At 46.3% G+C, this 20,349-nt stretch overlaps 1 protein-coding gene across 1 annotated transcript in view; it reads left to right on the forward strand.

The window, feature by feature from the left end:
* Positions 1 to 2,702: 2,702 nt before the first annotated feature.
* The window catches only part of DNAJB2 (DnaJ heat shock protein family (Hsp40) member B2), an 83,894-nt gene continuing 66,247 nt past the window's right edge, over positions 2,703 to 20,349 (forward strand). The window contains exons 1-2 of the mRNA XM_082262065.1: positions 2,703 to 2,841; positions 12,571 to 12,777. The gene's annotated coding sequence lies outside the window, so the exon portion shown is untranslated. The remainder of the gene's footprint in view (positions 2,842 to 12,570; positions 12,778 to 20,349) is intronic.

Below are 20,349 nucleotides of genomic sequence, written 5' to 3' on the forward strand. Positions count from 1 at the left end.
TTAAATTGTAATAAATAGATGAAGGTTAACCACTTGATATACTGTGGCAGGCTGGCTCGTCTGCTTGAACCGACGTACCTGTACTGGGGTTCGCGTGAGCGCTCCTGGGGGTGCGTGCCAGCCCCTATTGGACAGCGGGGAAGCCGATCCACGGGGCATCGGCCGCGATTGCCTCCGGGCACCCGTGATCGCTCCCCTTGGAGAGAAAACGACAGTCTGCTGTTGTAAATACAGCAGACTGTTGTTCTCTCTGGAATGAACACAGAGCGCCTGTGATCCTGTCATGTATTTAGGAATACAGGTCTCTGTGTTGATTCCTGAAGTCCCTCCCCCATACAGTTAGAAAACACCCCCTAGGCTCACACTTAACCCATTGATCACCCTTGGGTCACTCCTTCCCTGCCAGTGTCATTATTACAGTAACAGCGCATATTTTTAGCACTGATTACTGTAGTAATGTCACTGGTCCCCCCAAAAGTGTCAAAAATGTCAGTTAGGGATCTGATCTGTCCACCGCAATGTCGCAGTCCCGCTAAAAATTGAAGATTGCCGCCATTACTAGTAAAAAAAAAAAAAAGTCAAAAATCTTTCCTCTAGTTTGTAGACATGATAACTTTTGCGCAAACCAATAAAAATACACTTATTGGGATTTTTTTTTTACCAAAAATATGTAGCAGAAAACAAATCGGCCTAAAAGGATGAACAAAATGAGATTTCTAATTTATTTTTAAAATGTTGTTTTTTTTCCCAGAATTGTCGCAAAACATAAAAATCGCACAGGTGATCAAATACCACCAAAACAAAGCTCTATTTGTGGGAAAAAAAGGACATCAATTTCTTAGGGTACAGCGTCGCACGACTGCGCAATTGTCCGTTAAAGTAATGCATTGCCAAATCGCAAAAAATGGCCTAGTCATTAACCACTTAACGCAAACCGACATAGGTCTACGTCGGCTGCATTTAATTGGTTGTACCGGGTTGATGACTGCAGCTAGACATATCACCCGGAACCATTTTTTAGAGCCACCGGTCGGCTTTCCAGCGCTAACGACCGATGCGGCTCAGGAGCCGCTCGATTGTTACCCCAGCGAGCGGGATGGGACGCCCCTCCACCTGCGGCTCTGCCCGGGTCTCCCGTCCCACTGGGAGACCCAAGCAGCCAGGCGGCGCATCCGCTGCCTGGTTGGAGTTCCGATCAAAGCCTGATTCGGCTTTGATCGGGTCTCCGATGACGTAACCATGACGTCACGTCCGGGTTACTCAGCTGCTAAAGGCGCCAAATTGAAAAAGTGACAGTATTCAAAAATGCAGTTTTCGGCATTTTGAATACATTGAAGTGCAGTGGAGGGGTTTGGGGTCTTTTAGACCCTCGATCCCTCCATAAAGAGTACCTGTCACTGCCTTACTGTCACAAGGGATGTTTACATTGCTTGTAACAGCAATAAAAGTGATCAGATTTTTTTTTTTTTTTTAAAACTGTGCTAAAATTAAAATAAATTAAATAAATAGGAAAAAAATAAACAATAAAAATTACATAAATCTTTCCCGTAGTTATTAAACGCAATAACTTTTGCGCAAAACAATCAAAATACGCTTATTGCGATTTTTTTTACCAAAAATATGTAGCAGAAAACATATTGGCCTAAAATTTAAAAAAATTTTGATTTTTAAATTTTTTTTGAGAATTTCATATAAAAAAAATGTGAAAAATATTGTTATTTTTTAAAAATTGTTGCTCTTTTTTTGTTTATAGCGCAAAAAAAAAAAAAAAAAAATCGCACAGGTGATCAAATACCACCAAAAGAAAGCTCTGTTTGTGGACGTCAATTTCGTTTAGGTACAGCGTCGCACGCCCACGCAATTGTCTGTTAAAGTCACGCAGTGCCGACACGCAAAATATGCCCTGGTATTTGAGCAGCCAAATCCTCCGGGGCTAAAGTGGTTAAAAAAAAAACGTTGAAAAATTTTAAAGCGTCGCCTATGCAGATTTTTATTGATTGCAGTTAGTCGCCATTTCGCGGGTGTGCGCAATTTTAAACCGTAACATGTTGGGTATCTATTTACTCGGCGTGACATCATCTTTCACAATATACAAAAAAAATGTGCTAACTTTACTGTTTAGTTTTTTTTAAATGCAGTGAAATGTAATTTTTCGTAATTTTTTTCAAAAAAATCACCCAAAAATTTCCCCAAAAATGTTTTTGAAAGACCGCTGCACAAATACTGTGTGACAAAAAATATTGCAATGACCGCCATTTTATTCTCCAGAGTCTTTGCTAAAAAAAAAATATATATATATATATAATGTTTGGTGGTTCTAAGTAGTTTTCTAGTAAAAAATACTGATTTTTAACTTGTGAACAAAATGTGTCAAAAATGGGTTCGGTCTTTAAGTGGTTAAAGGGGCAAATCCTTCCAGTCCAGGAGTGGTTAATATAAAATGTTAGAGGTGTTGTATTGAATGATCTGATTGGACAGTGAAGTGTGTAGAATACAGTACAGAATACAATGTATCCTCTCGCACTCTCCATGTATCATCTCTCTGCACTGTGTGTATCCCAGGCGGAATGTATCACAAGGATGGCCCCGCCCCGGCTCCTCCCACACACAATCCGCACAACAACTCTGCAGTGTGCGGCGCCGACAGCCCACGCCCCGCCCTCCTTCTGGTCTAGCCCAATCAGCAAGCTCCGTGGGACGGCTAGGTTCGGCTGATTGGTCGCGGCGTAGATAGGCTCGCCTGGTATATTCTGGACCTTTCTTCTCAGCTGACGGTGACATCACGGCAGAGCTGATAAACCGTCCAGAAGAGAGAAGAGTCAGAGAGCAACGAGGAGACCGGTGAGTACGAGGGGGGCCTGAGTGACGTCATCACATGGCAAGACAGACATACGGGGCATCGAGGGGCAGGAGGGCACAGACATATCACTATATAGGATAGACAGACACCTATCACTACATAGGACAGACAGACATATCACTACATAGGATGGACAGACCGACATATCACTACATAGGACAGACAGACAGACACCTATCACTACATAGGACGGACAGACAGACACATATCACTACATAGGACGGACAGACAGACAGACACCTATCACTACATAGGACGGACAGACATACACATATCACTACATAGGACGGACAGACAGACACATATCACTACATAGGACAGACAGACAGACAGACACCTATCACTACATAGGACAGACAGACACCTATCACTACATAGGACAGACAGACACCTATCACTACATAGGACAGACAGACACCTATCACTACATAGGACAGACAGACATATCACTACATAGGATGGGCAGACAGACACCTATCACTACATAGGATGGACGGACAGACAGACATATCACTACATAGGACGGACAGACAGACATATCACTACATAGGATGGACAGACAGACACATATCACTACATAGGATGGACAGACAGACACCTATCACTACATAGGATGGACAGACAGACACACACATACCGCTGCATAGGACAGACAGACAGACAGACGCATACAGCTACATAGGACGGACAGACAGAAATTGGGGGCATCAGTACATATAACATAGCCAAACATTAGAGGCCTAGGGTGACCAGACAGACATGGGGAGATCTGGTCAGGCAGATAGGACAACCAAAGCAGACTGTAATACACTGGACAGACATAGGGACACCATATTCCTATGCAGACATAGGGGCATCACATAACAGACCAGACATATGAACCGCACCATTTATAGGACATACAGACACATGGACATCAACATATATAGGATAGACCAACACATGGACACACACAGATAGATAGATAGAGCGATATATATATATATATATATATATATATATATATATATATATATATACACACAGTATCTCACAAAAGAAAGTACACCCTCACCTTTTTGTAACTATTTTATTCTATCTTTTCATGTGACAACACTGAAGAAATGACACTTTGCTACAATGTAAAGTAGTGAGTGTACAGCTTGTATAACAGTGTAAATTTGCTGTCCCCTCAAAATAACTCAACACACAGCCATTAATGTCTAAACCGCTGGCAACAAAAGTCAGTACACCCCTAAGTGACAATGTCTAAATTGGGCCCAAAGTGTGAATATTTTTGTGTGGCTGCCATTATTTTCCAGCACCGCCTTAACCCTCTAGGGCATGGAGTTCACCAGAGCTTCACAGGTTGCCACTGCAGTCCTCTTCCACTCCTTCATGATGACATCACAGAGCTGGTGGATGTTAGAGACCTTGCGCTCCTCCACCTTCCGTTTGAGGATGCCCCACAGATGCTCAATAGGGTTTAGGTCTGGAGACATGCTTGGCCAGTCCATCACCTTTACCCTCAGCTTCTTTAGCAAGACAGTGGTCATCTTGGAGGTGTGTTTGGGTTCGGTATCATGTTGGAATACTGCCCTGCGGCCCAGTCTCTGAAGGGAGGGGATCATGCTCTGCTTCAGTATGTCACAGTACATGTTGGCATTCATGGTTCCCCCAATGAACTGTAGCTCCCCAGTGCCGGCAGCACTCATGCAGCCCCAGACCATGAAACTCCCACCACCATACTTGACTGTAAGCAAGACACCCTTGTCTTTTGTATTCCTCACCTGGTTGCTGTCACACACGCTTGACACCATCTGAACCAAATAAGTTTATCTTGGTCTCATCAGACCACAGGACATGGTTCCAGTAATCCATGTCCTTAGTCTGCTTGTCTTCAGCAAACTGTTTGTGGGCTTTCTTGTGCATCATCTTTAGAAGAGGCTTCCTTCTGGGATGACAGCCATGCAGACCAATTTGATGCAGTGTGCGGCGTATGGTCTGAACACTGACAGGCTGCCGCTGACCCCCCACCCCTTCAACCTCTGCAGCAATGCTGGCAGCACTCATACGTCTATTTCCCAAAGACAACCTCTGGATATGACTCTGAGCATGTGAACTCAACTTCTTTGGTCGACCACAGCAAGGCCTGTTCTGGGTGGAACCTGTCCTGGTAAACCGCTGTATGGTCTTGGCCACCGTGCTGCAGCTCAGTTTCAGGGTCCTGGCAGTCTTCTCATAGCCTAGGCCATCTTTATGTAGAGCAACAATTCTTTTTTTCAGATCCTCAGAGAGTTCTTTGCCATGAGGTGCAATGTTGAACTTCCAGTGACCAGTATGAGAGAGTGAGAGCGATAACATCAAATTTAACACACCCTCTCCCCATTCACACCTGGGACCTGGTAACACTAACGAGTCACATGACACCGGGGAGACAAAATAGCTAATTGGGCCCAATTTGGATATTTTAACTTGGTAGTGTACTTACTTTTGTTGCCAGCAGTTTAGACTTTAATGGCTTTGTGTTGTTATTTTTAGGGGACAGCTATTTATTGGGACACCTGCCTTTACACGCACATAAACTTTAATGGCATCCCAGTCTTAGTCCGTAGGGCTCAATATTGAGTTGGCCCACCCTTTGCAGCTATAACAGCTTCAACTCTTCTGGGAAGGCCGTCCACAAGGTTTAGGAGTGTCTATGGGAATGTTTGACCATTCTTCCAGAAGTGCATTTGCAAGGTCAGAAATTGATGTTGGAGGAGAAGGCCTGGCTTGCAGTCTTCACTGTAATTCATCCCAAAGGTGTTCTATTGGGTTGAGGTCAGGACTCTGTGCAGGCCAGTCAAGTTTCTCCACCCCTAACTCGCTCATCCATGTCTTTATGGACCTTGCTTTGTGCACTGGTGCGCAGTCATGTTGGAACAGGAAGGGGCCATCCCCAAACTTTTCCCACAAAGTTGGGAGCATGAAATTGTCCAAAAGGTCTTGGTATGCTGACGTCTTAAGAGTTCTTTTCATGGAAACTAAGGGGCCAAGCCCAACCCCTGAAAAACAATCCCACACCATAATCCCCCCTCCACAAAATGAGTTGGACCAGTGCAGAAAGCAAGGTCCATAAAGAAGTGGATGAGCGAGTTTGGGGTGGAGGAACTTGACTGACCTGCACAGTCCTGTCCCCTAACCCGATGGAACACCTTTAGATGAATTAGAGCGGAGACTGCGAGCCAGGCCTTCTTGTCCAACATCAGCGCCTGACCTCACAAATGCAATTCTGGACGAATGGTCAAACATTCCCATAGACACTCCTAAACCTTGTGGACAGCCTTCCCAGAAGAGTTGAAGCTGTTATAGCTGTAAAGCATGGGCCAACTCAATATTGAATCCTACGGACTAAGACTGGGATGCCAATAAAGTTCATGTGCGTGTAAAGGCAGGCGTCCCAATACTTTTGGTAATATAGTGTATATAATTTTAGACAGACATGGAAACGTCAACATATATAGGACGGTGTTATGTCACCAGACAGACATGGGGAGAGCTGGTCATATAGACAGGACATGGCGGGGTAACAATAGCCATAGCAGCCCATGCAGATGCTATAATGGGTAGGAAGGGAGGGGGGCCCATTGGGGAGTCTGTTAAACTATAAAGTTTCCAATATAAAAGGGCTGGAGACCTCAGGAACATTGCTGGTCACAGCCCCCCCCCCTCTGTGTAGTAAGCAGAATGTGCTCAGCTGTCACTGCTCAGCTCAGCCATGTAGATTTATTGCCTTCTGAACTTCTACTACAGACTGACATGAAGCTGGTATACCTAATGCAGTCCTAAATCCCAGACTGTCTCCTCTGCTAAAACCGGATGGGACAGCTGGGATTTGTAGTTCTACAGAGGTATTTTAAACAGGAAGTAAACCCTTCTCTGCAACTTTTACCTATAGGTGATCCTATGATAAGGCTTACCTATAGGTACTGTAAACATGCACCGTTTAGGAGATATTTACCTTACATGCAGCCAGTGACGTCACTGGCGCATGCGCTCTGAAGGAACGGCCGCTGGTGCCGTTCCTTCGGAGCCCTGTGCCGTGACCGCCGGGGGTGACGTCACCGCAGCTCCGGCCAATCAGATGGCCGGATGCCGCGATCCCGGAAGACGGGCGACTGGACATGTCGCCCGTCATACAGGTAAGCAGGCGGCACGGCAGGGGCTCGTTCTAAGGTAAGTATTTCATAATGAGCTAGTATGCGGTGCATACTAGCTCATTATGTGTTTCTCTTTCAGGTTACAAAAAAAAAAAAAAATATATGGGTTTACAACCTCTTTAAGTGCCAGTTCACACCACATGCAGTCCAGTGCGTGTTTTTTTTTTTTTTTTTTTTCCCCTGCATCAAAAATGCATGGAAAGTAGGTTATATGGATCTTCAATGGCATAGCTCACACCACTGCTCGCAGTTCCAGAAAAAAAGTAGAATATGCTGCATTTTTCTTGCACTGGAATGCTGTAAAATGCATCAAAAACGCACTGCAATGCACCGGAACGCACTAGAATACATTTCCTTATTCAAAGCGGTTGTATCCCGCTTTTTGACACTTTTACCTACAGGTAAGCCTATAATAAGGCCTATAATAAGGCTTACCTGTAGGTACAAATAATATCTCCTAAACCGGCATGGTTTAGGAGATATTTACAGTGCATGCAGCCGCTCGCGCGAGCGGCGCATGCGCTCTGAAGGTCCGGGGGGACCTTCAATTAGTTTGCCGGGAGCTTGCCGGAAAATCACTCCCGCGCGCATGGCAAACTGTGACGTCATCGCGGCTCCGGCCAATCATCGCGCCGGAGCCGCCGCACCCGGAAGAGACGGCGAGGGATCATGCCAGCGCCCGCAGCGATGTCCGGGGGTCCGTGTCGGGGCTTCGTTCTAAGGTAAGTTACACATAATGGGCTAGTATGCGATGCATACTAGCTCATTATGCCTTTGCAGGGTTTTTTTTTTTTTTTTTTTTTTTTTTTTTTTTTTAGGGTTTACAACCGCTTTAAGGTTATAAAAAAAGAGGGTGAAAAAATACACTGGTCTGCACCAAAAAAAACGCACTGGAACGTATCAAAGTGTCAAAAACACGCATGTAGAAAAGCATCTGGAATGCATCCGGACTGCGTTTCTATGGTGTGAACTGGCCCTAAAGTAGATAGAAGTTTGTGTTGGGTTTATATAGTAATTGTGTGCAAGAGTATTAATCTTTTTGTTATTATCTAAAATATTATGTTTATTAATATTACTACTACAAAAAATTATACCTTGTTTGCAAAGCACTGCTCCCTAGTAGTTTATTGATTTTTGTTATTATTATTATTATTACTGTTTTTGCTGCTACAGTTATACCTTGTATCCCCAGCACTGCTCCCTAAGTAGTTTATTATTTTTTGCTATTATTATTATTGTTATTGCTGCTACAGTTATACCTTGTATCCTCAGCATTGCTCCCTAGTAGTGTATGTAGCCCCCTCCTAGGTAGGTGATAGTGAGAGAGTATAGTTTTAAGCTCTGTCTGCTTACCAGAGGGGCTGCAGGTAAATCTATATTGTTCTCTGCCTACCAGAGAGCAGGATCTGTTAGTGAGGTCTGCTCATTGTGCGATTCATTCAGTCTAGAGAGTGTTGCACACTGGTCCAATAGGGAGGCATGTTGGACAGTGGGGGGAAACATGACAAATGGGTGCATAGGCTTTTAATACAGTCCTCATGATTGGCAGAGGGCAGGTTGCCTTGGTGCATGTTGGGATGCTGTATAAAAGCCAGGAGCACATGTGCTCGAGGTCTTTCGTAGGAGAGCGGAGTCCCGGAGGGAGGGGTGGCTGCCTCCTCCTCTGTAGAGGTACCATGTGGTCTCAGGAGGTCACCCTGAGGGCCGGAAGAGTAGCAGTGATGAGCTGAACCCAGAGGTCCAGGGAAGCTGACTGAGAGGGGAGACACTGGAGGATCTGTTTCTACAGTATTGTGAGTACAGAAACTCGTGTCAATGGGCCTGACCTGAGGGGGGCCACCCCTGCTCTTACTGGACAGGTTTCAGTGGGAAGAGGATGCTAGTAAGAGTGTCCTGAGGATAGATTATCGTCCCTCAAGTCGTCTAGTCAGAGAGCCAGCAGAACAAAAGACTTAACCCCATTCATCCTAGTGGCAGGGTGAACTAACAGCCTGGCTGTTTAATATCCACCAACAGAGATCAGAAGATAGAAGACCTCAAACCATATGAATAGTTCAATTGGAGTATCCCACTATTCCCTTCTCCCATCACAAATTAACAATAAAACAACAAAACAAACACCCTAGACCAGGGATTCCCAAACTAAGGCCCTCCAGATGTTGCAGAACTACACATCCCATGAAGCATTGTAAAACTGACATTCACAGACATGACTAGGCATGATGGGAATTGTAGTTCCTGAACAAACTGGAGGGCTGTAGTTTGGGAATCCCTGCCCTAGACTGTTCATTCATGTGTCGAGCCTTTGGGAACCAGGAAGGATTCAGAGACTTTCCTAAGTAAATATGTGCTGGTAACCAGGGCAGCCCATAAAGATAGTATCCAGCAGTACCTATGGGGGCAGTGCTACATGTATGCAGGGCTTTGGATAGGAATAACGGGGTCCCGTTAAGCCTACCTGACAGGGCCCCCTCCTCTGAAAATATCAAATGATATTTTTGCTAAAATGCAGTGGCAGCGATGCTCTCTGTTTTGAAGCCATGGAAGAAATTTATACCCCCATCCAACAAGACCCATTCAAGTGAATAGTGGCACCGAGGCAATATCTGCATCCCCACAGGGAACGATCAGTAATAATCTCTCATTGTGTTCATTCAGAATGGTGTGTTCATTCAGGATAGTGAGCCACCCGCTCACCATCCTGAAATAACCCTCCTGTGTGCCCTCAGCATCTGCCCGCTATAGGGGAGTGAAACTGACATCACTGCGGGGAATGGGGAACACAGGGGGGTCCCAGGCAGAAGGGAGCACAGATACTAGAACTGATCCCCCTGCAGCGCTGATGGAGGGAGAAAAGAAAAGTAGAAGCCAGCAGCACTGCATTAATGTAAGCATTAAGGCAATACTGCTGGCCCTTCTTAGCAGCCGCCCGAGTCCTGCTTTTGAACTGATGAAGCCCGGGCCCAGTATAGAAGGGCTGGCTGTATTGCCTTATCAGTGTGAGTCTGTGTTGACAGCTGTCCCGCTGCCGCTCCTTGTGTCTGGCATACTTTATGGTAAGATCAATTACATATTCTCACAGCTGCTGCATTTGGCCAGGGAGGGGGATACATGGGGTGACAACAAGCATGCAGCTGCTGCAGTTTGGCCGGGGAGGGGGATACATGGGGTGACACCAAGCATGCAGCTGCTGCAGTTTGGCCGGGGAGGGGGATACATGGGGTGACACCGAGCATGCAGCTGCTGCAGTTTGGCCAGGGAGGGGGATGCATGGGGTGACACCGAGCATGCAGCTGCTGCAGTTTGGCCAGGGAGGGGGATACATGGGGTGACACCAAGCATGCAGCTGCTGCAGTTTGGCCAGGGAGGGGGATACATGGGGTGACACCGAGCATGCAGCTGCTGCAGTTTGGCCAGGGAGGGGGATACATGGGGTGACACCGAGCATGCAGCTGCTGCAGTTTTGCCAGGGAGGGGGATACATGGGGTGACACTGAGCATTCAGCTGCTGCAATTTGGCCAGGGAGGGGGATGCATGGGGTGACACCGAGCATGCAGCTACTGCAGTTTGGCCAGGGAGGGGGATACATGGGGTGACACCAAGCATGCAGCTGCTGCAGTTTGGCCAGGGAGGGGGATACATGGGGTGACACCGAGCATGCAGCTACTGCAGTTTGGCCAGGGAGGGGGATACATGGGGTGACACCGAGCATGCAGCTGCTGCAGTTTGGCCAGGGAGGGGGATACATGGGGTGACACCGAGCATGCAGCTGCTGCAGTTTTGCCAGGGAGGGGGATACATGGGGTGACACTGAGCATTCAGCTGCTGCAATTTGGCCAGGGAGGGGGATGCATGGGGTGACACCGAGCATGCAGCTACTGCAGTTTGGCCAGGGAGGGGGATACATGGAGTGACACCGAGCATGCAGCTACTGCAGTTTGGCCAGGGAGGGGGATACATGGGGTGACACCGAGCATGCAGCTGCTGCAGTTTGGCCAGGGAGGGGGAAACATGGGGTGACACCGAGCATGCAGCTGCTGCAGTTTGGCCAGGGAGGGGGAAACATGGGGTGACACCGAGCATGCAGCTGCTGCAGCACCCAGGTCAGTGACAGTCCCTGTTCTGTATAGAAGGGCATACCTGGCTTTATGTGACATAGGTATGACCAGCTCAGAGCAGCATCACTGTACACAGGTTAGGACTATGAAGAGACAGACGTAGAGGAACGCTGAATGTACAGGACAAGATATAGTGTGTCTTCATTTTATGTGCACAGAGATCAGCTGTGACCACTAAAACAGGACAGACAGGAACAAAGTATATAAAATGATGACACATGCAGGGAAGAGCAACACAGGACGATAATGCATAGGACAACCAGACAGAGATCTGAGCATGACATATACAGGACAGAACACATTCATAGGACAACCAGACACAGAGATCTCAGCATGACATATACAGGACAGAACACATTCATAGGACAACCAGACACAGAGATCTCGGCATGACATATACAGGACAGAACACATTCATAGGACAACCAGACACAGAGATCTCAGCATGACATATACAGGACAGAACACATTCATAGGACAACCAGACACAGAGATCTCAGCATGACATATACAGGACAACCAGACACAGATCTCAGCATGACATATACAGGACACATTCATAGGACAACCAGACACACAGTTCTCAGCATGACCTTTACAGGACAACCAGACACAGATCTGAGCATGACATACACAGGACAGAACACATTCATAGGACAACCAGACACCGGGATCTCAGCATGACATACACTAGGCCATCTTTATGTGGAGCAACATTTATCTTTTTTTCAGATCCTCAGAGAGTTCTTCGCCATGAGGTGCCATGTTGAACTTCCAGTGACCAGTAGGAGAGAGTGAGAGTGATAACACCAAATTGAACACACCTGCTCCCCCATTCACACCTGAGACCTTGTAACACTAACAAGTCACATGACACCGGGGAGGGAAAATGGCTAATTGGGCCCAATTTGGACATTTCCACTTAGGGGTGTACTCACTTTTCTTGCCAGCAGTTTAGACATTAATGGCTGTGTGTTGAGTTATTTAGAGGGGACAGCAAATTTACACTGTTATACAAGCTGTACACTCACTACTTTACATTGTAGCAAAGTGTCATTTCTTCAGAGTTGTCACATGAAAAGATATAATATAATATTTACAAAAATGTGCTGGGGTGTACTTACTTTTGTGAGATACTGTATATGGGGCAGGAGTCCGGACACATTCATATGACAACCAGACTCGGGGAGATCAGCAGAGGTCTGAGGGGCTTTACAAACTGCTTAACAGTTTGCGATTATCGGCCTTCCACGCTGGGATTATCCGTATTAGAGATTAGCCTTTACTATGGGCTGAGTGCCACGGAAGGCTGTCTGTGTTGAAGGAAAGATACGGTGTGGTGTGATTAGAACTCTCATGTATCCTATATGTGTCGTCCATTTATAACTTGTCTCTATATTCAACTTTCAGGATCTGCAGAGAGCTGCAAATAGAGGAGACCTTGTTCAGAAGAGGAGTGTACTATGGCTTGAGTCTGTAATCCTGACCACCAGGAGGCGCTACATTTTACATTCCAAACTTTGTTTACAAACAGTTACCAAAAAGTTTCCATTCTTTTGTTGGTGATCTCTGGAAACAGTTTTCTGCCTTTTGATTGCTGTGAACGTTGACAAAAGGGTGAGTGTCTCCTGCTGTCTTTTTTTTTTTTTTTTTTTTTTTTTTTGATATTATGACTTTTTTATATGTAAAATTCTGGGGGTTTTCACCCCCCCCCCCCAAAAAAAAAAAATTAAAAGTCAGCAGCTATAAATTCTGTAGCTGCTGACTTTTAATTTAAAGGACATTCAGCTGTCTAGGGATCCAATGCTGTCCTCACCTGGGCCGGTTCTAGGCCAGTCTTTGGATCCCTGGTGCCGCCATGTCTAGTGTGGGAAGCCGGGTGTAACTCCTTGTGGCCTCACAGCCAGCCTCCCACTGCTACCCTTTATGAATGGTCCAGCAGCCTTCTGGGACCTGTGATGTGTCCTAGAAGGCTCCAGGCAAAAAAAGGGCTGGGGGGGGGGGTTGAACCTCCGTTCAGATTGCCTAGGCAGAGTGGGAACCTATCAAAACTAGGTACCCGCTTCCCCCCAACTAAAAGAAAAGTGCCCAAAATAATGAGGAAGGGGGAGAAGGCAGAAAAGAAGAACTTCTCCTCCTTTTGCGCGAAGTTCCGCTGTAAAGCTGCACTGCCGATTGTCCAAGATCACCTAGAAACAATTGTAGCAAACAGAAAAAAGCCGCTCAGGTGAGGCGAGGCACTCCGGTGCTGGTCGGATCCGCCATCCAATTTGTCAGGTATTCAAAGAGAAAGTTTGACCGCACTCAGGAGTAAATAAACTGGATGTGTTTATTCCCATAGACTTAAATACACAGGTGCATCACACAGACATGGGACAGGTTGACGCGTTTCATGATTCTACAGATTGCTTACTCATAACCAAACCATATGATCAGTAGAATCGTGAAACGCGTCAACCTGTCCCATGTCTGTGTGACGCACCTGTTTATTTAAGTCTATGGGAATAAACGCATCCAGTTTGTTTACTCCTGAGTGCGGTCAAACTTTCTCTTTGAATACCCAAGATCACCTGGAGCCTAGGGTAAACATGCCAAACTGCGACCCCCCCCCCCCCCCTTTCAAGATGTATTGGCATTATGTGTCAGCAGCAGCATGTCTTTCTCCACCCAGTACAAATCCACCTCCCTGCTGAAATCCCCCATCCTGGCACAAATCTATATGCCCTCTCCTATAAAAAATTCACCCCTCCTAGCACAAGTCCTCAGCCCCCTGAAATCTCCCCTATAAGTATACTTTCCCCTACTTCAAATCCCCACCTTGCACAAATCTTCCTCCCCTAATGCCCTCCCAACACAAATCCCCCCTAAATCACCACTCTTCGCACACTCCCCCTCCTAGAACAAAACTTACCCCCTGAAATTCTTCCCTCCAACACAAATTTCCTCAACCCCATCCTTCTCGTGGTACCCCTTAATTTCACATGATACCACTGTGTCCAGGGCATCCTTCCCTTCTGCCCACCCCTTGTCCCGGCCCTGATTGTTCTTGCCTCTCCAGTGCCTTGTGTCTCCTTCCTCCCCTCCATTCCAGTGGTGCAGATTCCGTCAGATTCTTCATCATTCAACACTTCCAGGTAACGCTGGATTTCCTAGGTGCACATCTGACTAATTACCTAGCAAGGTATGTGTGTAGAAGATCCAGCAATACCTGTTTTCTCTATATAGGAGAGTATATCTGTACCGCAACACTCATCCTCCCCTCCTATATCATTACCTCTATTTGTAAAGTTTAACAAGCGCAAATTTCAACCTACTTCTCCTTTAAAGCCCAACTCCTGGATACTTGAAAATGGTTCTATCCAATAGGGCTGCTCCTGCACTGCAAGTGTTAATTGCCTGTTTAGGTCTAGGGGAACCGGTAAAGTAGATTTGCTTCCCTGATCCTCCTCTCCTCCATGCTGCTAGACTGGTTCCCTCACCTTCTCTACACTCCAGCGGTCTAAGGTAATCTAGGGCAGTGGTGTTTTTTGGTTTTGTGCTGCCCTAGGCAAGACTAAAATTGGGCACCCTCCTATGTAAATTTGCCCCACTCCTTTTCATAAGGGATGTGGCTCCCTCCAAAATTGAAGGACTACAAGTCCCAGCATGAACCCCTGAGATCTCACGAGAGGGGGGGGTTGGTGAGGGAGAGAGATGGGGAGGGTGAGTGGGGATGAGAGAGACAGAGAGAGCGAGAGGGGAGATGAGAGAGACAGAGAGAGCGAGAGGGGGGATGAGAGAGACAGAGAGAGCGAGAGGGGGGATGAGAGAGACAGAGCGAGAGGGGGGATGAGAGAGACAGAGCGAGAGGGGGGATGAGAGAGACAGAGAGAGTGAGAGGGGGGATGAGAGAGACAGAGAGAGTGAGAGGGGGGATGAGAGAGACAGAGAGAGTGAGAGGGGGGATGAGAGAGACAGAGAGAGTGAGAGGGGGATGAGAGAGACAGAGAGAGCGAGAGGGGGATGAGAGAGACAGAGAGAGCGAGAGGGGGATGAGAGAGACAGAGAGAGCGAGAGGGGGATGAGAGAGACAAAGAGAGCGAGAGGGGGGATGAGAGAGACAGAGTGAGAGGGGGATCAGAGAGAGTGAGAGGGGGGATGAGAGAGACAGAGAGAGCGAGAGGGGGGGATGAGAGAGAGAGAGAAAGAGGGGGGATGAGAGAGAGAGAGAAAGAGGGGGGATGAGAGAGAGCGAGAGGGAGGGGGTGAGAGAGAGAGAGGGGTGAGAGAGAGGGGGATAAGAGCGGGAGAGAGGGGGGAATGAGAGAGGCCGCTCTAGCAACCAGTGGCCAATAGTCTTGGGTGGAAGGGGGAGGCGGCTTTTTTGCTGCCCCCCTGCAAAGTGCTGCCCTAGGCCTGGGCCTTGTTGGCCTAGGCCAAAATACAGCCCTGCTCTAGGGTTCATAGCCTTGCATTGGACATAACGCTAAGGGACAATCCACTGCTGGATCATGGGGGAGCGTCTCCTCCTGGAGGAGCGAAGGATCAGGTAAGTAGAAGTGCTTTTACTCTTCCCCTAGACCAAACGAACAGGGAACCCGTGCAGCATGAGCACAGCCCCACTGCAAGGAAGGCTTTTTGAGATACCGGGAGTTGGGCTTTAAATACCTCCACTTAAAGGAATATGTAAACCCAACATTTCATTTCATGCCTCTTACCAGGCATTACAGCCTGTTTAAGACTCCAGCAAATGTAAAGGGGTTCATTTAAAAAAAAAAAAAAATTAGACTGTGCCTTTAAAAGTTGCCAGATGCATTGTAGATGCTTCTGTAGGTGATGCTGTCTAGATCTGTGTTTACCAGCAAAGATCAGACAATGGTCATATATTTAGGGCCACTGGTGGCTCTTCGATGACATTTAAAGAGCCGGAGACTTGTGCCAGATCTCCGTGTTCTGAATCCCGTCCCGTCAGCAGTTTTCAGGACATTTTTAGCAAGTCTGAACAAAGCCTCCTACAATAGTGGTATGCCTGTGCTAAAATATTCTGGTGTCATCAAATATTTGACTCTCAGCATTTCCCCGATACACGCTTATTAAACGCGGCTTTTAACAAACAGCAGCTGACTGCTTATAGCCAGCGGGAAAAGTGTAGGAGGGGTGACCCATTACCGATCCCAATCCACAACTCAGGCTGGTTCTAGAATTTACTGTTGGGTTCTCTCTAAAGTACGTATTGTTTGCTTTTTTATTATAAGTGTAAATGTATTACACTTTTTATTGTAGATTTTACCAATCTTATTACACCTTTTTTTTATATTTTACAAAATAATATTTAAGATTCTACAAATATTACATTTTCATATTTTACAAAATATTTCGATTTATATATTTATATTAAAATATATTCTATTATATTTAATAATTTAATATTTATTTTATTCAGAGATTTTATTATATATATCTCTATCTATCTCTATCTATCTCTATCTATCTCTCTCAAAAAAAATCAAAGGAACGCTTTGAAAACACATTAGATCTCAATGAGGAAAAATCTCATGCTGAATATCTATATTGGTATGGACTGGGTAATGTGTTAGGATCTATACTGGTATGGACTGGGTAGTGCGTTGGGAAGGAAAGGATGTCACATCGTTTGATGGAAATGAAAATTATCACCCTACAGAGAGCTGAATTCAAAGACACCCCGAAAATCAAAGTGAAAAAATGATGCAGCAGGCTAGTCCATTTTGCTGGAATTTCATTGCAGCAACTCAGAATGGTACTCAGTAGTTGGTATGGCCCCCACGTGCTTGTATGTATGCCTGACAATGTCGGGGCATACTCCTAATGAGACAACGGATGGTGTCCTGGGGGATTTCCTCCCAGATCTGGACCAGGGCAACACTGAGCTCCTTAACAGACTGAGGTGAAACCTGGCGGCATCTGATGGACCGAAACATAATGTCCCAGAGGTGTTCTATTGGATTTAGGTCAGGTGGGTGTGGGGCCATTCAATGATATCAATTCCTTCATCCTCCAGGAACTGGCTGCATACTCTCGTCACATGAGGCCGGGCATTGTCATGCACCAGGAGGACCCCAGGACCCACTGTACCAGCATAGGGTCTGACAATGGGTCCAAGGATTTCATCCCAATACCTACAGTGTAAGTGCAGTCGGGGTGCCACTGTCTAGCCTGTAGAGGTCTGTGCGTCCCTCCATGGATATTCCTCCCCAGACCATCACTGACCCACCACCAAACCTGTCATGCTGAACGATACTACAGGCAGCAAAACATTCTCCACGGCTTCTCCAGGCCCAGGCCCACGTCTGTCACATGTGCTCAGGGTGAACCTGCTCTCATCTGTGAAAAGCATAGGGCGCCAGTGGAGGATCTGCCAATTCTGGTGTTCAAAGGCAAATGCCAATTGAGCTCCACAGTGCCGGGCAGTGAGCACAGGGCCAACTAGAGGATGTCGGGCCCTCAGGCCACCCTCATGAAGTCTTTCTCATTGTTTGGTCAGGGACATTCACACCAGTGGCCTGCAGGAGGTCATTTTGTAGGGCTCTGGCAGTGCTCATCCTGTTCCTCCTTGCACAAAGGAGCAGATACCGGTGTAACGTTAAAAAACCATACCCCGTGAAGAAACCATACCCTCGTCACTTCCTGTGTGAAACAGCTGAGCAGCGCAGCAGTGCGCATGCTCAGAGCCCCGGAGACGTAACTGAACAGCAAAGAAGATGACAAGTGCGCATGCTCAGAGGGTAGGAAAAACTCACGGCACTGTGTGAAATGTCATACTTGCGGCGGTATAATTAAAACAGTTCGGCTGCAACATTAAACATCTCCTCTTCTATCGCTGTGACTTCCCTGATCTCCCCTAATAAATATAAAAGCGGCGGCGGGTGTATGAGATGAAAATGACGCCGACCTCGGCTCCGTGATCCGCTTTTATATTTATTAGGCGAGATGAGGGAAGTGACAGGGAGAGGAGCGGAGATGACTGATGTGTCAGAGGAGCTGTTTTAATCTAACGGCGGCAAGTGTAAGTACCGTGAGAAATCCATACCCTCCGTAGCAGCACCGGAAGTGACGAGGGTATGGTTTTCTCACGGAACACCGGTCCTGATGATGGGTTAAGGACCTTCTTTGGCCTTGTCCAGCTCTCCTAGAGTAATGCCCCATACACACGTGCAGATTATCTGCAGACTTTTGTCTGCAGACTTACCAAAACCATATAATATGAGGTCAAACCTAAACATTTTCAATTTGTATGCAATCCGGCAGGCCCTTGCACTACATAGAAAAGGTAAGTCTGCAGACAAAAGTCTGCAGATAATCTGCACGTGTGTATGGGGCATTACTGCCTGTCTCCTGGAATCTCCTCCATGGTCTTGCAAACCTTCTGGCAATGGCACGTATTGATGTGCCATCCTGGAGGAGTTAAGGCCCGTACACACGTACCGATCGTCGTCATACAAACGTTCGTCCTTTCTCCCCGGGATGTCGATGTCTGTTGAAAAGTGCAAAGACAGCTCAAGAATTTTGTCCGCCGACTTCAACTGACTGCAGAAGTGATGTCATGTGATGGTTAACTTTCCCTGTGTTTTTTCTTTTCTGAGCATGCCCAGTCTTGCAAATCTGCGGTCTGTCGGCTGATTTCTGTACTGACTGGCGAACAATCGTCCGTTCTGGTGTCGGCATACAAAAATTTTTATGTTTGCAAGAAAGACTCTTGTCCGCAGAATGTGTGCAGACAGCTGTCGGAGGCACCATACTAACAAGCGTACAATCGGCAGATCTTTCGTCCGCCGACGTTTGTATGACGACGATCGGTACGTGTGTACGGGCCTTTAGACTACCTGTGCAACCTCTATAGGGTCCAGGTCTCATGCTACCAGTAGTGACACTGACCCCAGCCAAATGCAAAACTAGTGAAAAACATTTAGAAAAGATGAGTAGGTAAAAAAAAGCCAATGGCCTCCACCTTTAAAACCATTCCTGTTTTGGAGGTTGTCTCATTGTTGCCCATCTAGTGTACCTGTTGGTAATTTCATTAACACCAAAGCAGCTGAAACTTATTAACAACCCCTTCTGCTACTTAACTGACCAGATCACTATCCCAGGAGCTTACTTGACGCTATACTCTGATTAAAAAGTGTTCCTTTAATTTTTTTTGAGCAGTGTGTATATGTTTCTTTTTCGTATTGTATCTTTATTTAGCCTACATACTTCTGCAAAAGGCCAAGTATAATTAGTAACTGTGGCACCAGTTTATATTGATGCAAATATTTTTCTGTCTGGGAGCTGAAATGCAAACTAGCTCAGCTTAACGTCCCATTGTAATCAATAGGTCAGTCAACCTATAATTGATATTTTAGTTGGAGCCACAACTCGGCTGGCTACTTTTATGTCAGGAAAGTCCCTGGAGTTTCCTGAGAAGTTTTGCCCTTTCCTGTACCCATAAATATAATTTGGGAATGCCGCTCCTATATTTCTCCTGTGTGTTTCTCTGCACGGCTGTACTTGAAGGCTCATTCAAATGGGCGTATATATCCAAAAACCTGTGTGAAGGGCCGTCTTTGCCCAAGCAGGATGCACAGGGGTTCCGTGCATGTTCCGTGCATGTGCTTTAACTTTAATGCAGTCTAATTCATGTCCATTGGGACACACCAGCTGCATGGACACAGCTGCCGTTCCCACATTTCTCCCATGACTGGTTATTATTTTGGCTGCAAACTCTTGGTAGGGGAGGGATTTTTTTTCTTAAAAAGCCATTTAGCGTGTAAAGTAGATGTAAACCCTAACTGAATATTTCATTTGCTAAAGTTGTAGTAAACCGCAGGTTTAAGAAAAAATAAAAACCTGCAAGACAATGGCATAATGTGCTAGTATGCATCGTATACTAGCACATTCTGAAATGCTTACCTTAGAACAAAGGCCTCCAGTGGTGCGCTGTCACCGCTCACAGGGCTTCCATCTTCATTCTGTCTTCCTTTTGAGTTCCTGTGCTCCGGCCGTTTGATTGGCCAAGCCACTATAACATCACCGGCTGCATGCAGGGTGAATATCTCCTAAAAGGTGCAGGTTTAGGAGATATTCACTGTAACTACAGGTAAGCTTTATTATAGGCTTACCTGTAGGTACAAATAAATAAAAAAAAAAAAACGATTTTGCTGTGTGTGTTTGTGATATTTTTCTTTCTTTTTT

Source organism: Pelophylax lessonae (genome assembly GCF_965119305.1).
Source record: "Pelophylax lessonae genome assembly, chromosome: 6".
NCBI classification, from domain to species: Eukaryota; Metazoa; Chordata; class Amphibia; order Anura; family Ranidae; genus Pelophylax; species Pelophylax lessonae.